Source organism: Trichomycterus rosablanca, chromosome 12, assembly GCF_030014385.1.
Source record: "Trichomycterus rosablanca isolate fTriRos1 chromosome 12, fTriRos1.hap1, whole genome shotgun sequence".
Taxonomy (NCBI): Eukaryota; Metazoa; Chordata; class Actinopteri; order Siluriformes; family Trichomycteridae; genus Trichomycterus; species Trichomycterus rosablanca.
This window is the reverse complement of record NC_085999.1, coordinates 23458122-23471898: the sequence shown is the minus strand read 5'-3', so window position 1 is coordinate 23471898 and position 13777 is coordinate 23458122. Positions and strand designations below refer to the sequence as shown.

General features: G+C 40.4%; 1 protein-coding gene across 1 annotated transcript in view; it reads left to right on the top strand.

Annotated features, from left to right (window-relative positions):
- The first annotated feature begins 465 nt into the window (after positions 1-465).
- The window catches only part of ptpn4a (protein tyrosine phosphatase non-receptor type 4a), an 84331-nt gene continuing 71019 nt past the window's right edge, over positions 466-13777 (top strand). Inside the window, exon 1 of the mRNA XM_063005451.1 lies at positions 466-789. The gene's annotated coding sequence lies outside the window, so the exon portion shown is untranslated. The remainder of the gene's footprint in view (positions 790-13777) is intronic.

Sequence of the window (13777 nt, the reverse complement as noted above, 5' to 3'; positions counted from 1 at the left end):
CTAAATTAATTTGCTGAACCAAAAATGTACTCGGTTCCTAACGCCTGAAAACATGAATCATTTTGCAGAATCGGCTCCTGTATGACCCAAACAATTCCCTAGACTTAATATACCATCGATCAGAATCAGAATCGATATCAACATTCCCAAATCCTTCCCAATATATCCCAAGGGAGGATATATTGTGGCATCGATTGTTAAAATTGGAGGATTGATTTCTTAAAATGAAATTATTTTACACAGTATCGACTCTATATTCGACTCCCGAAATATAGGAATCGAACACGGATTCGACACTAACATTTCTGGAATCGAGTAGCTGTACCAAAACCTGTTAGCTTAGCATAGCTACTGGGGCGCGCGGGTGCACGCGCGTGAGTGTGAGCGTGCACACATCATCAGTACAGTAGCGCAGGCAGGAGGCGCGCACCGATCTGGATGTAAGAATTTGGGGACTAAGGTTACTGAATGCATCTCATCTCATTTTTGCGGCGGATGAGAGTGCTGGGAGCGGATGGTGCACTGTAGTTTTGTAGCGGATTTTACTGGCTGGTTGTATGTCTTTGCCCGCGGCTCTGTGTGGAGTAGTAGACGGAGCGGAGACGCTGGAGGCCCCGCAGTGTGAGTGTATGAACCGGCGCTGCTGCTGCTGCCTTCGGGCGACAATGACGATGAGGTTCCGCTGGTCTGTCTGACGCTGGGATTTCCACTTTTCTTTCTGAGGCTTTCTCCTCTTTTAAATACGTTGCATTTCTACAAATCTGGACACCTCTGCAGCGGTTTATGTCGGTAAGATTTTACCTTCTATATATGACACGGACAGGGGCAAGGCGATTTGAACCGGTTATGTTCCAAATCGCTTTTACTGTATTAAACAGTGACCCTTAATAGTGCACTGCCAAGATGAGGTGGAGTCTAGTGTGTAGCGCACAGTGTGCTGTTTGGGCCAAAGCCGCCGTGTGGGTCCCAAAACCGTGAAATGCTGCTAGTTGGCTAACATTAGGGTTGTTGCGTCGAATGTACAGCCACATATATATCATAATATTATTTATTTGACGTATTTCTGCTCCTGCTGTTATGAATTGTTTTTTGGCTTATGAGTTATTTTCTAAGATTGCTTGTAAAAACAGACTTGTCAGTTGAGCTGAAGCAGTCGAGCTAACTAGCTAAGTGCCAAGCTATGTAGGTGGCTGCGTAGCTTCATAAAGTTTTAGGTCAAAGTGAAAATATATTTAGCTTTAGTTTGGCGTTAATAAACTGCAGTAAATCCAGCACTCTCTTTAGAAATGATTTGTCATGTGTATTCCCTACATTTTTATGAATGTGTTTCTGAGTTTAATGAATGTTTATCTATCTAAACAACCCTTAAAGTTCTTGCTAACGCATTTGAGCAACCTTTTTTAAGTTCCTACGTAACAAGACGCCCACAACAAAATACCAACACCAAAACACATTTAAAATTAGCGAAATTTAACTTGTTCAACTGGAAACATGTTTAGAAATATAACACAGGAAACAACAACAGCAAGAAGAAACACATATTTAAACATTTCAGTTTCAATTTCCAGTTTTAAACATTTCAATTTCTACTTCCAGGGCTGTGACAATTTAGGCAGCCTAGGCAGTTGTAGCCTAGTGATTAAGGTACTGGATTAGTAATCAAAAGGTTGCTGGTTCAAACCCCACCACTGGCTGTTGGGCCCTTGAGCAAGGCATTTAACCCTCAATTATTTAGACAATATACTGTCAAAATACTGTAAGTCGCTTTGAATATAGAATACACACATATATACATGATCAGCCATAACTTTAAAACCATCTCCTTGTTTCTACACTCACTGTCCATTTAATCAGCTCCACTTACCATATAGAAGCACTTTGTAGTTCTACAATTACTGACTGTAGTCCATCTGTTTCTCTGCATGCTTTGTTAGCCCTCTTTCACCCTGTTCTTAAATGGTCAGAACCACCACAGAGCAGGTATTATTTAGATGGTGGATCATTCTCAGCACTGCAGTGACACTGACATGGTGGTGGTGTGTTAGTGTGTGTTGTGCTGGTATGAGTGGATCAGACACAGCAGCGCTGCTGGAGTTTTTAAATACCGTGTCCACTCACTGTCCACTCTACACTCTATTAGACACTCCTACCAGTTGGTCCACCTTGTAGATGTAAAGTCAGAGACAATCTTTTATCTATTGCTGCTGTTTGAGTTGGTCATCTTCTAGACCTTCATCAGTGGTCACAGGACCCTGCCCACGGGGTGCTGTTGGTTGGATATTTTTGGTTGATGGACTATTCTCAGTCCAGCAGTGCTGCTGTGTCTTATCCACTCATACCAGCACAACACACACTAACACACCACCACCATGTCAGTGTCACTGCAGTGCTGAGAATGATCCACCACCTAAATAATACCTGCTCTGTGGTCCTGAGGGGGTCCTGATCATTGAAGAACTATGTAAAAGCAGGTGAAAAAGGTATGTAGAGAAGCAGATGAACTACAGTCAGTAATTGTAGAACTACAAAGTGCTCCTATATGGTAGGTGGAGCTGATGTTATGGTTGATCGGTGTGTGTGTATATACAGTATATACAGTGTATCACAAAAGTGAGTACACCCCTCACATTTCTGCAAATATTTCATTATATCTTTTCATGGGACAACACTATAGACATGAAACTTGGATATAATTTAGAGTAGTCAGTGTACAACTTGTATAGCAGTGTAGATTTACTGTCTTCTGAAAATAACTCAACACACAGCCATTAATGTCTAAATAGCTGGCAACATAAGTGAGTACACCCCACAGTGAACATGTCCAAATTGTGCCCAAATGTGTCGTTGTCCCTCCCTAGTGTCATGTGTCAAGGTCCCAGGTGTAAATGGGGAGCAGGGCTGTTAAATTTGGTGTTTTGGGTACAATTCTCTCATACTGGCCACTGGATATTCAACATGGCACCTCATGGCAAAGAACTCTCTGAGGATGTGAGAAATAGAATTGTTGCTCTCCACAAAGATGGCCTGGGCTATAAGAAGATTGCTAACACCCTGAAACTGAGCTACAGCATGGTGGCCAAGGTCATACAGCGGTTTTCCAGGACAGGTTCCACTCGGAACAGGCTTCGCCAGGGTCGACCAAAGAAGTTGAGTCCACGTGTTCGGCGTCATATCCAGAGGTTGGCTTTAAAAAATAGACACATGAGTGCTGCCAGCATTGCTGCAGAGGTTGAAGACGTGGGAGGTCAGCCTGTCAGTGCTCAGACCATACGCCACACACTGCATCAACTCGGTCTGCATGGTCGTCATCCCAGAAGGAAGCTGACGCACAAGAAAGCCCGCAAACAGTTTGCTGAAGACAAGCAGTCCAAGAACATGGATTACTGGAATGCCCTGTGGTCTGACGAGACCAAGATAAACTTGTTTGGCTCAGATGGTGTCCAGCATGTGTGGCGGCGCCCTGGTGAGAAGTACCAAGACAACTGTATCTTGCCTACAGTCAAGCATGGTGGTGGTAGCATCATGGTCTTGGGCTGCATGAGTGTTGCTGGCACTGGGGAGCTGCAGTTCAGTGAGGGAAACATGAATTCCAACATGTACTGTGACATTCTGAAACAGAGCATGATCCCCTCCCTTCGAAAACTGGGCCTCATGGCAGTTTTCCAACAGGATAACGACCCCAAACACAACCTCCAAGATGACAACTGCCTTGCTGAGGAAGCTGAAGGTAAAGGTGATGGACTAAACCCAATTGAGCACCTGTGGCGCATCCTCAAGTGGAAGGTGGAGGAGTTCAAGGTGTCTAACATCCACCAGCTCCGTGATGTCATCATGGAGGAGTGGAAGAGGATTCCAGTAGCAACCTGTGCAGCTCTGGTGAATTCCATGCCCAGGAGGGTTAAGGCAGTGCTGGATAATAATGGTGGTCACACAAAATATTGACACTTTGGGCACAATTTGGACATGTTCACTGTGGGGTGTACTCACTTATGTTGCCAGCCATTTAGACATTAATGGCTGTGTGTTGAGTTATTTTCAGAAGACAGTAAATCTACACTGCTATACAAGTTGTACACTGACTACTCTAAGTTATATCCAAGTTTTATTTCTATAGTGTTGTCCCATGAAAAGATATAATAAAATATTTGCAGAAATGTGAGGGGTGTACTCACTTTTGTGATACACTGTATATATATATATATATATATATATATATATATATATATATATATATATATATATATATATATATAGACATAAAATAATAATAATAATTTAGCAGCAACATGAAACAGCATCAAATGTACAATGAATGTGTGCAGTCCGTACACAGACAGACTTCAAGTAATTTAAAGAAAATTGTGCAATAAAGATTCTTTACAGTAAATAAGGTGCGTATGTGCATTTACTGCAAGGGAAATGTGGGAGGCATGTGTGAAAACCCACGTGCATCAGTTAAAACTGAGGGATGTGAGAGTAAATGCCAAAAATGTAAATGTAACAAACTAACAAATGGTAACAAACTGTAATAAATTCTTGCAAATCGTAATACTGTAACAACTTGTAACAAACTGTAATATACAGTAATAAACTGTAGCTAATCATAAAAACCGCAACAGATCCAAATAAATAGTTTGCATGTTCTCCTAATGTCTGCGTGGGTTTCCTCCAGGAGCTCCGGTTCCAAAGACATGCAAGTGAGGAACTAATAAATTGTAATAAACTGTAACAAAGTGAATGAACTTCAACAAATCATAGTAAACTGTAACATATTGTAATGAAAAGTAATTGGTTTTAATGGTACTGTGAATTTTCACAAAACCACAATTACGATTTCTTCTTCACCAGTATCAATGGTTTACTGTTATGCAGGAGCATCTGGTGGCCAGTTTTTAGGGAGTCAGCTGTTGGAAGATCTCCCGCAGTGTCCTGGCACTCATTGGCATCACCTTAGCTGGAATCATGCAGAACTGCATGTGGTGGCAGGATGGCATTAAGGAGAGAGAAGGCTTGAAAGCAGGTGTTAGAACAGTTGTGAGTGTGAACATTTGACCATTTCAGGATTTGCAACATAAACAACTGACCATGTACCTGAGGCCTCTCTACAGCTAACACTGTATGGTGCTTTCTTACTGTTTTATATGAGTTAAATCCTTGCGCTGTGGATTTTAATCACTTTCACTTCTGCAGCCAGCTTGACTGCTGTAGTAACAATGCAGGTATGCAAAGCCTGTTACTGTAGAGGAGGTAGCCAGTTAGCTTCTACCAACATGGATATTTTACAGAGGATTGATTTTACCTTTAGCAGATTTGTATTCTTGGACTGTTGTCTACTTAAACTAGAGTAAGGTAATGTTCACTATGGAAGCACTTCTGTGAGTCACTCTGGATAAGAGTGCTTATATGGTCTGTGGGGGCCAGTGGACTGGAGTTCCTCCACACCAAACTTAGCAGACCAAACCATGTCTTTATGGGCATTTTACAAACTGTTGGCACAAATTATGGCTGGGTGGTATGACCAAAAATTTGTATCACAGTATTTTTTAAGATTCTGACAGTTTTACAGTATATCATGGTATATTAAAGATTAAAAAAGTAAGACATTTACACTCTGCAAAAGCAATGTACTTGCTTTTGTGCATTTATAATGTGCATTTATAAATTATAAATTAAATTAAACTATTACAGATCTGTTGTAGAAAAGTAGACAACTTTAAATACAGTAGACCCTTGACTTACGAATTTAATTGGTTCCAAAGGGCTGTTCTTAAGTCAAAATATTCTTTAGTTAAACCTATTTTTCCCATAAAAAATAACCTCCCAAATCAGCCCCTACTTAAACTAAAGTAAATAATGTTCACTATGGAAGCATCTCTGTCAGTCACTCCGGATAAGAGCATCTGCTAAGTGCTGAAAATGTAAATGTAAATATAAGGACAGAATCTGGTTTTAACAGTAAAAAGACAGGTGGAGAGACTGGCATAAGCTGTGTTTTCTACTGCTGTTATTGTTGTCGCAAATGTCTGATGTAAAAAAAGCTACATGTGGCTAAGTTCTGATTTGATTTTTAGCTGTTCAGGCTGTAAAATTCAAGGTTATACAAAGCCTTTCATATTGTTTTATATACTTGCCCCAATCAATCCATGCCTTGCCTCAATTAGATAGTGGAGATCCACAGAAAGTTCCTTGGACCTCTAGGTTGGTCTTTGTCCTTACAATGCAGTGTGGGCTGCACGGTGTCTAAGTGGGTAGCACTGTCGCCTCACAGCAAGAAGGTCCTGGGTTTGATCCCCAGGTGGGGAGGTCCAGGTCCTTTCTGTGTGGAGTTTGCATGTTCTCCCCGTGTCTGCGTGGGTTTACTCCGGGAGCTCCGGTTTCCTCCCACAGTCCAAAGACGTGCAAGTGAGGTAAACTGGAGATACTAAATTGTCCATGACTGCGTTCGATATAACCTTGTGAACTGATGGACCTCGTGTGAAGATAAACTACCGTTTCTTGTCATGAATGCAACCAAAAGTGTAAAACATGACGTTAAAATCCTAATAAACAAACAAACAATGCAGTGTAAATTGGCGGCCCTTATAGACTCATGTGTGCCTTTTCAAATTCTGTCCAGGTCCTTTCTATGTGGAGTTTGCATGTTCTCCCCGTGTCTGCGTGGGTTTCCTCCGGGAGCTCCAGTTTTCTCCCACAGTCCAAAGACATTCAAGTGAGGTTAACTGGAGATACTCAATTGTCCGTGACTGTGTTTTACATTAAACTTGTGAACTTTATGAATCTTTTATGAATTCTGTGTAACCAGTAACTACCGTTTCTGTCATGAATGTAACCAAAGAGTGTAAAATATGATGTTAAAATACTACTAAATAAATAACTGCTACAGAATACAGTAGGGATGTCCCGATCACGTTTTTTTGTTCCCGATCCCGATCTTTAATTTTGATCCCGATCCGATACAGATTCTCAAACCGATACTTCTAGATTTTCTAGATATTGTCTAGATAAGAACTAGATAATACTGTTCACACAGTGCACACTTCAAGTACATTACAGTTATTAAAATTAATCCAATGTATATGTTTAACAACTGAATAGCTCTGCAGTGCTGTAGGAAAAAAATTGCCTGCATCCAAGCTATTGCTTAATGTTCTTTTACAAAATAAAAGTAAACAGTGAGATAACAAATGAAGTGAGATAATTACAGTTTCACTTTGAACTTTATATTCAAAGAACATAATTCTGTTTAATGCAGTGATACACTAAAAATGAACAGAAATCTCCACTCAGAAGTGGTGTAGCAGCTTAACTTGAATATAAAAAAACAAATAAGTTACTTAACAGCATTACAGTAAAACCTGAATACCAAAATAAAATGGAAAGTCACTCTTTTGTTATGAAGGAAAGCCAGTTCTTAAAGTGCTTGTATTGTGACAATGGTTTGATGGACGAGTCTACGCAAAGTGAGTGTGTTTTGACCCTTTGGGGCTTCCATAGTGCATGGGATAGCGTGCTCGGCTCTGGCTGTCCGCTATTCGGAACAGAAGAAGTTAATAAAGTGTTTTGCTCCCGACAATTTGTGAATATACCGTGCATTTTATTTCATTATTAAGGGAGTGCATCACTACGACGCTCGGTTACATAACTAAGCCAATCAGAGAGCTTGATACTGAGATGTCGTTCAGTCTTGTAACACGTAAACTCGGATTAAAAGTTATTGTTTTGTAAACCGGAGTGATCCTCGACTCACACACCATATAAACAGTAAAATTCTACAGTAATGAACGCAGCTCTGCTACTACCGCCTCGTGAAACGCTCGCATTACAGACATTACACCGCTGTTGGACTCGTTTCACTTTCCAATTTAAAGTATTTCCACACAGCGGACATGCTGACGTAAAACAAAAGATCGGGTTATGATAGGCATTAGTAAAGCCGATTTCCGATCAGTTAAAAAATGCCTTGATCGGACATCCCTAGAATACAGTATTATTGGCATGGACAAACTTTTTCAGATTTGCTTTGTTTTCATAGTGACAGTTCATTATTAATACCTGCTTTATCCTGATCAAGGTCTGTGTTGGTCAGGTGCCACTGGAAAGCACTGGTTGCAAGGCAGTAATGCACCATGTACCTGGCACCACACACTCATCTAATACCATTCACCATAGGTGCATTAAGACTGACTAGTCTATTTTCTATTTTTATAAAATGAGAGATTTCAGTGACATTCTTTAAACCTACATGAAGATCTCCATACGATCTGTCAGCTGATAAATATATGTTCAAATATAACCCTGTTTACTGTGGCTGCCCAAAGTAAGCATGCACACAGCATGTGAAGGTGTTCTGCTGCCTGTCAGTCATGTGTGAATTCGTGAACATGTGTTTTGGAGCACAACCTTTAAGAAAACATTGACTAAAGGTTTTGAATTGGTTTGATTAGGTCTCAGTAAGAGGATAAAGTTGTGCACTGAAGTGAAAATAAAGATGCTTTATTTATGTGTATGACTTTTTAAAAACAACATTCTATGGGGAACATGGTGTTACAGGATGTGGTCAGTTACATTGTCATCATTCTTGAAGATGTTCTTTACATCCTAGTTATGGTGAAGAAGGTGCATTCTGTGGTATTGGAGCAAGGTGTATCTTCTGGTTTGAGGCTGTAGTGACGGCTAACGTTTCTGAGAACATCTAGTACTGTTTCTATATATTTAGTGTCACAAGCAAATTCTTTGTAAAGGTTTGCATGGGTTGCTGGTACCCAACTGCCAGTCAGATTCATGAGAAAGTCAAAAAGGACCCAGTTCTGAACTTTTCAGACTTATGTTTTTTGTCAAACTTTAGAAACTACTTCATCCTGATGTTGTGTTGGTCTGTAACCATTAACTGGGCACAAGGCAAGAAAATACCCTGCACAGGGTGCTAATCCTATGTAATCCATCACAGATCATAAAGCACTGATTTACCCATTCACTAGTGTTTCTTCTATGGCGTGTGCTGGAACCCATTGGGATTTATGTGAAGTTGGTTCCCTCCACTGCTGCTATAATAGCTTGCACTTGTTGTCCATCCTAAAAGTGCCACTGGACTGGAGTTCCTCCACACCAAACTCAACAGAGCAAACCACGTTTTTAAGGGGCTTTAAGGGCATTTTAACTGTTGGCACAGTGTTTTTTTTTTTTTGTATGACTGGGACTTTTTATATGTCTCTGGCTGATTCTACTGCCATAAGTACAGGTATATAATGAATCAGTACGTGTGAAACAGTTGCAATAAATAAAATTTGTATTGTTTACCTTTAGCTCTCCCTTTGACAAATAAAACGACATTTGCAAACTCCACTGTACAACTACCACAGATCTGTTGTAGAAAAGTGGACAACTTTAAATATCTCCACTTCCAGTTTGCTTATAACGTTGGTTTAGCAACTGACCTGAAGTATTCTCACCCAAACATACAGTATATGTATATTTGGTCTTCCTCTCTTCATCCTCCATCTGTTTTTGTTTATTTTTTTCACCATATCAAGGAAGCCTCTCTTATCTGTTAACACTTTTATGCTAATGCTACCTGGCTAACCCGTGAGCTGTATCTAATCTGCACAGTGCTCCATAGCGCTTTTAGCAGCAAACACCATCATATGATTTGCTGCTTACTGAAGCCTACAGCTGTTGTATTAACTCTGTTACGGTATGAGGGATCAAAGACGGTATACCGAATGTACCGTCATACTGCCCAGCACTAGCACAAACCTGAACTCATTTGAAGTCAGAGAGTGTTTAGTTCTGTCGTTTGATTGAGGGATTTGAAACTGAATGACAGGTACAGAAGTTTAGGTGTCTGTTTGGTGTTTCTTTATTGAAGATTAATTGCAAAACATGTTGTGTTTGATGTGTTTGTTGGTTCCATAGACTCTTACTGGCAGAAACCTCTGATTGTGTCTTTTCTGAGAGTAATTCTGTGAGATTTCATGAGTCAGAACTCAAATTGTCACCCTGAGCTGATGCACCAACAAGTTTAAAAAAAGGTCACTGTCTTTCGCTGTAATGAAGCAGATGCTGTTTCTTTTTTCGTTACTACCCAGGGGGGTGAAACTCAATTCCTCATCCAGTGATGGTAAACACACTGCTAGAAAAGAGATCAATGTAAATTCCATAACAGAATCTCTCAGCTGACATGTATAGCTGAGAAGCAATTTTATTTGAATCAGTCGGGAATAGTTTGATATAATTGTATAAAGTGTATGTGTGTTACCCCAGGGGTTTAAAGGTAAATACAATAGAAAGTATAAAAACAACCCCATAGAAGAAACACTGCAGAGGAATTGTGTCTCTCAGACATTTCTCCATTCCACCAGATAGCAACGTGAAGTTACAAAGTGTCATTTTAGGCCAAAAGCTTCAGGTTTTTTTTGGCATCCTGAATCTTTGTTTGGCAAATTTGCAGCAAATGAAGCAGCGTACATTTGGTAGTGATAGGCGGAGGATTGAGAAGGTTTTCATAGGCAACAGTTGTAAGAGTGTAAACAACATACACACACTTAAACACCTATCTGGTTTACACATTTGTTGCTTATTTTCTAAGCTACATCTTCTATATACAGTAGATGAACTTTGTGAGTACAGTAATCCCTCGCTATGTTGCGCTTCGACTTTCGCGGCTTCACTCTATCGCGGATTTTATATGCAAGCATATCTAAATATAAATCGCGGATTTCTGCGGACAAGGAGTCTTTTTATTTCTGATACATGCTTCCTCAGTTGGTTTGCCCAGTTGATTTCATACACGGGACGCTATTGGCGGATGGCTGAGAAGCTACCCAATCAGAGCACGCAGTTAAGTATCCTGGGTGCTGATTGGCTCAGCGAAGGAGAGAAGAATTAGATACCGCTTTATGCTGTATAACTGTGCGGGAAATGTTTATAAGAGTGTGGGAGGGTTTATAAGGGCTTAAACTATATAAAAATAACCATATAAACACATGGTTTTTTATTTCGCAGATTTTCACCTTTCGCGGGGGGTTCTGGAACGCAACCCCCGCGATCGAGGAGGGATTACTGTATACACTTACTGACTATAGTCCATCTGTAGCTCTGTACACTTTGTCACCCCTGTACCCTATTTATCAATTGAAAGAGATTGACACTAACATCGTAGTGACATGGTAATGTTTATTTATTTATTAGGATTTTAACTTCATGTCTCACACACTTTGGTTACATTAATGACAGGACAGGTAATTACTGGTTACACAAGATTCATGAGGTCAAGTCTTTAATGTCAAACACAGACATGGACAATTTTGTATCTCCAATTCACCTCACTAGGACCGCTCCACCTGGGAATCGAACCCAGGAACCTCCTGCTGTGAGGCGACAGTGCTACCCACTGAGCCACCGTGCCTCCTTGTCATGGTGATGTTTGTTGTTCTGTGTATATATGAGTGTATAAGGTGTGGGAGTCTTGTTGGGATTTATTTCTTTATTAGGAACAGATACCCTGTTAGCACTAGTTATAGGTGGACAGTTGGAGACACTATGGGTCTGTTTAAAAACCTAGTGAGCTGGTTTGCTGTCTAGTGCCTACATAGGTAGCTGCCTAGGTAGAGAGGATTCTAATAAGTCATCGACTTATAAGTCAGGTTATTCGGACTACAGGTTACTGAGACAGCGATTACATCAGTTTTCGCTTGCTGAGCTAACACAGTTAACCTCATGCCTTTCAAACCAATGGGATGAGGTGGCACAACATGCTAGCATGTCAACTAACATCTCCATTCGTGTACTGAAAACGGTTAAATTGTCACTGACAAACCCGAACTTGCATATAAATGACACTTGTGCACGTTTATACAAATGAAAAATCAAGGATAATTTATTTACATTTCAAAATAACTCAGTTGGTTGCTCCGCATATGTCCGCCATATTTGTAATTTTTTTTGTGAGAAAAGTTGTGCCGCACTGAATGCTGGGATTGCCTTTACCGCTAAGGAAGCGTTGCATGCTCCCTCATTATTCAGTCAGAATACAGTTCAAATTTAAGGTACTTTACCAGACAGCATTTTAAGTAGGGTTGGGCGGTATGACGATATTACGGTATACCGCGGTATTTAAAAATGATGACGGTATTTAAAAATGGTGACGGTATTTAAAAAAAATGTGAAGCACCAAATTTCTGCTTCGGGTTTACCTTAAAAACTGAGACTTTATGACATTCGCGCGTCCACAGCAAAGGAGGGGTGGGAGGGGTAGGCGGTTGGAGCTCACTGATTGGTTGTGGAGGTGCTCACTGAGGTGATAACACAAAAACTAGTGCGTGCTCTACATAGACGCGTTTTACGTCATCCTATGCACGCTCCCGAGAAGGAGGCTGTTTGAAACCTTAGATGCCTTAATGAGCTGTAGTTCGGTATCTTAACATTTCAAGAACGAGTGAGCATCGGAAGTGTCCTTGGCTTAAAACATGGCTGACGGTGCGGAGAAACGGAATTATTTTCAAACGTAAATAAATTATTATTGATGATTATTGAACTTGTATAAACTTGCACATGTGTTTTTATTTGTAAAATCGAGCTTGTGAGTTGACATGCTTGCGCACTGTGCTATCCCATTCCATTGGTTTGAATGGCAAAATGCTAACTGTTAGCTTAGTATAAGACAGCCCCGATATTAATATCAATGATGAACGATCATGAACATTTTGCTACCTTGCCTTAAATGTAGGCATAATTCAAACAACACTTCAATGAGAAAAAAGATTTATTTTAAAAGGAAACTACAGGAAAAAGACAGACTGTGGTTGCATTGCATTAAGTTTCATAAAAATCCTCTCTTGTGCAGAGATGTGTTTGTGCCTGTGTTTGTTTCTGCTTCAAAACATACACGCCATGAACCAATCAGATTTAACATCATTAAACGAGTTTTTTCTCAATTATTTGTCATAATACTACTAGCGCTCTCTTTATCTCTGTGTGTGTGTGTGTGTGTGTTATAAAATAAAAATATATGTAGAGAGCTCCCTAGCTTTTCGAACACACCCTATATAACAGCTCCCAGAGGCACGACTCGGGTTCCTTTAGTTCATTTCAAAGAGCCGTTCAATAGAATCGGATCGTTCGCGAATGACCCATCACTAACAGACAGACACGCCCCCTCCCCCTACGCAGTAATACCGTATACCGCGGTATTTTTTGATGACTGTATGAAAATCGGCAATATTGCCCAACCCTAATTTTAAGACATCTTAGAATTTAAACAGCCTTCTTCTTGGGAGCGTGCATAGGATGATGTAAAGTGCTGTTTATGTAGAGAGCTCACTAGGTTTTCAAACACACCCACTATGTGTGTTCATCTTCCTCTAGTCTTTTATTAGTGGACACTTTCTGATCACAGCGTGCTGGTGGCTTTGTATTTTTGGTTGGATTCTTCTCCCAGCACCACTGCTGCACCTGATACACTCAGAGTGAACCACCACTCAAACATCATCTGGACAGTGGGGGTCCTACTGTTGTACTGATGAACAGATAGGCTACAATTAGCAGTTGTATACCAACAAAGTTCATCTGTATGGTAGGTGTAGCTTATAAAATAATCAGTGAATGTATGTACCAGATAGGTGTTTCTAATAAAACGCTCAGTGAGAATATTAAGCAGTAACTATATAAGTCTGAATAAGGGAAGGTCGGCAGGGACATAACCTTTCTGAGTCAACAAAAGCAACCTTACTGTTTGGTTGCTGTGGCAGCATGAGCAGAGGAAGAATACAAAGCCTGACGT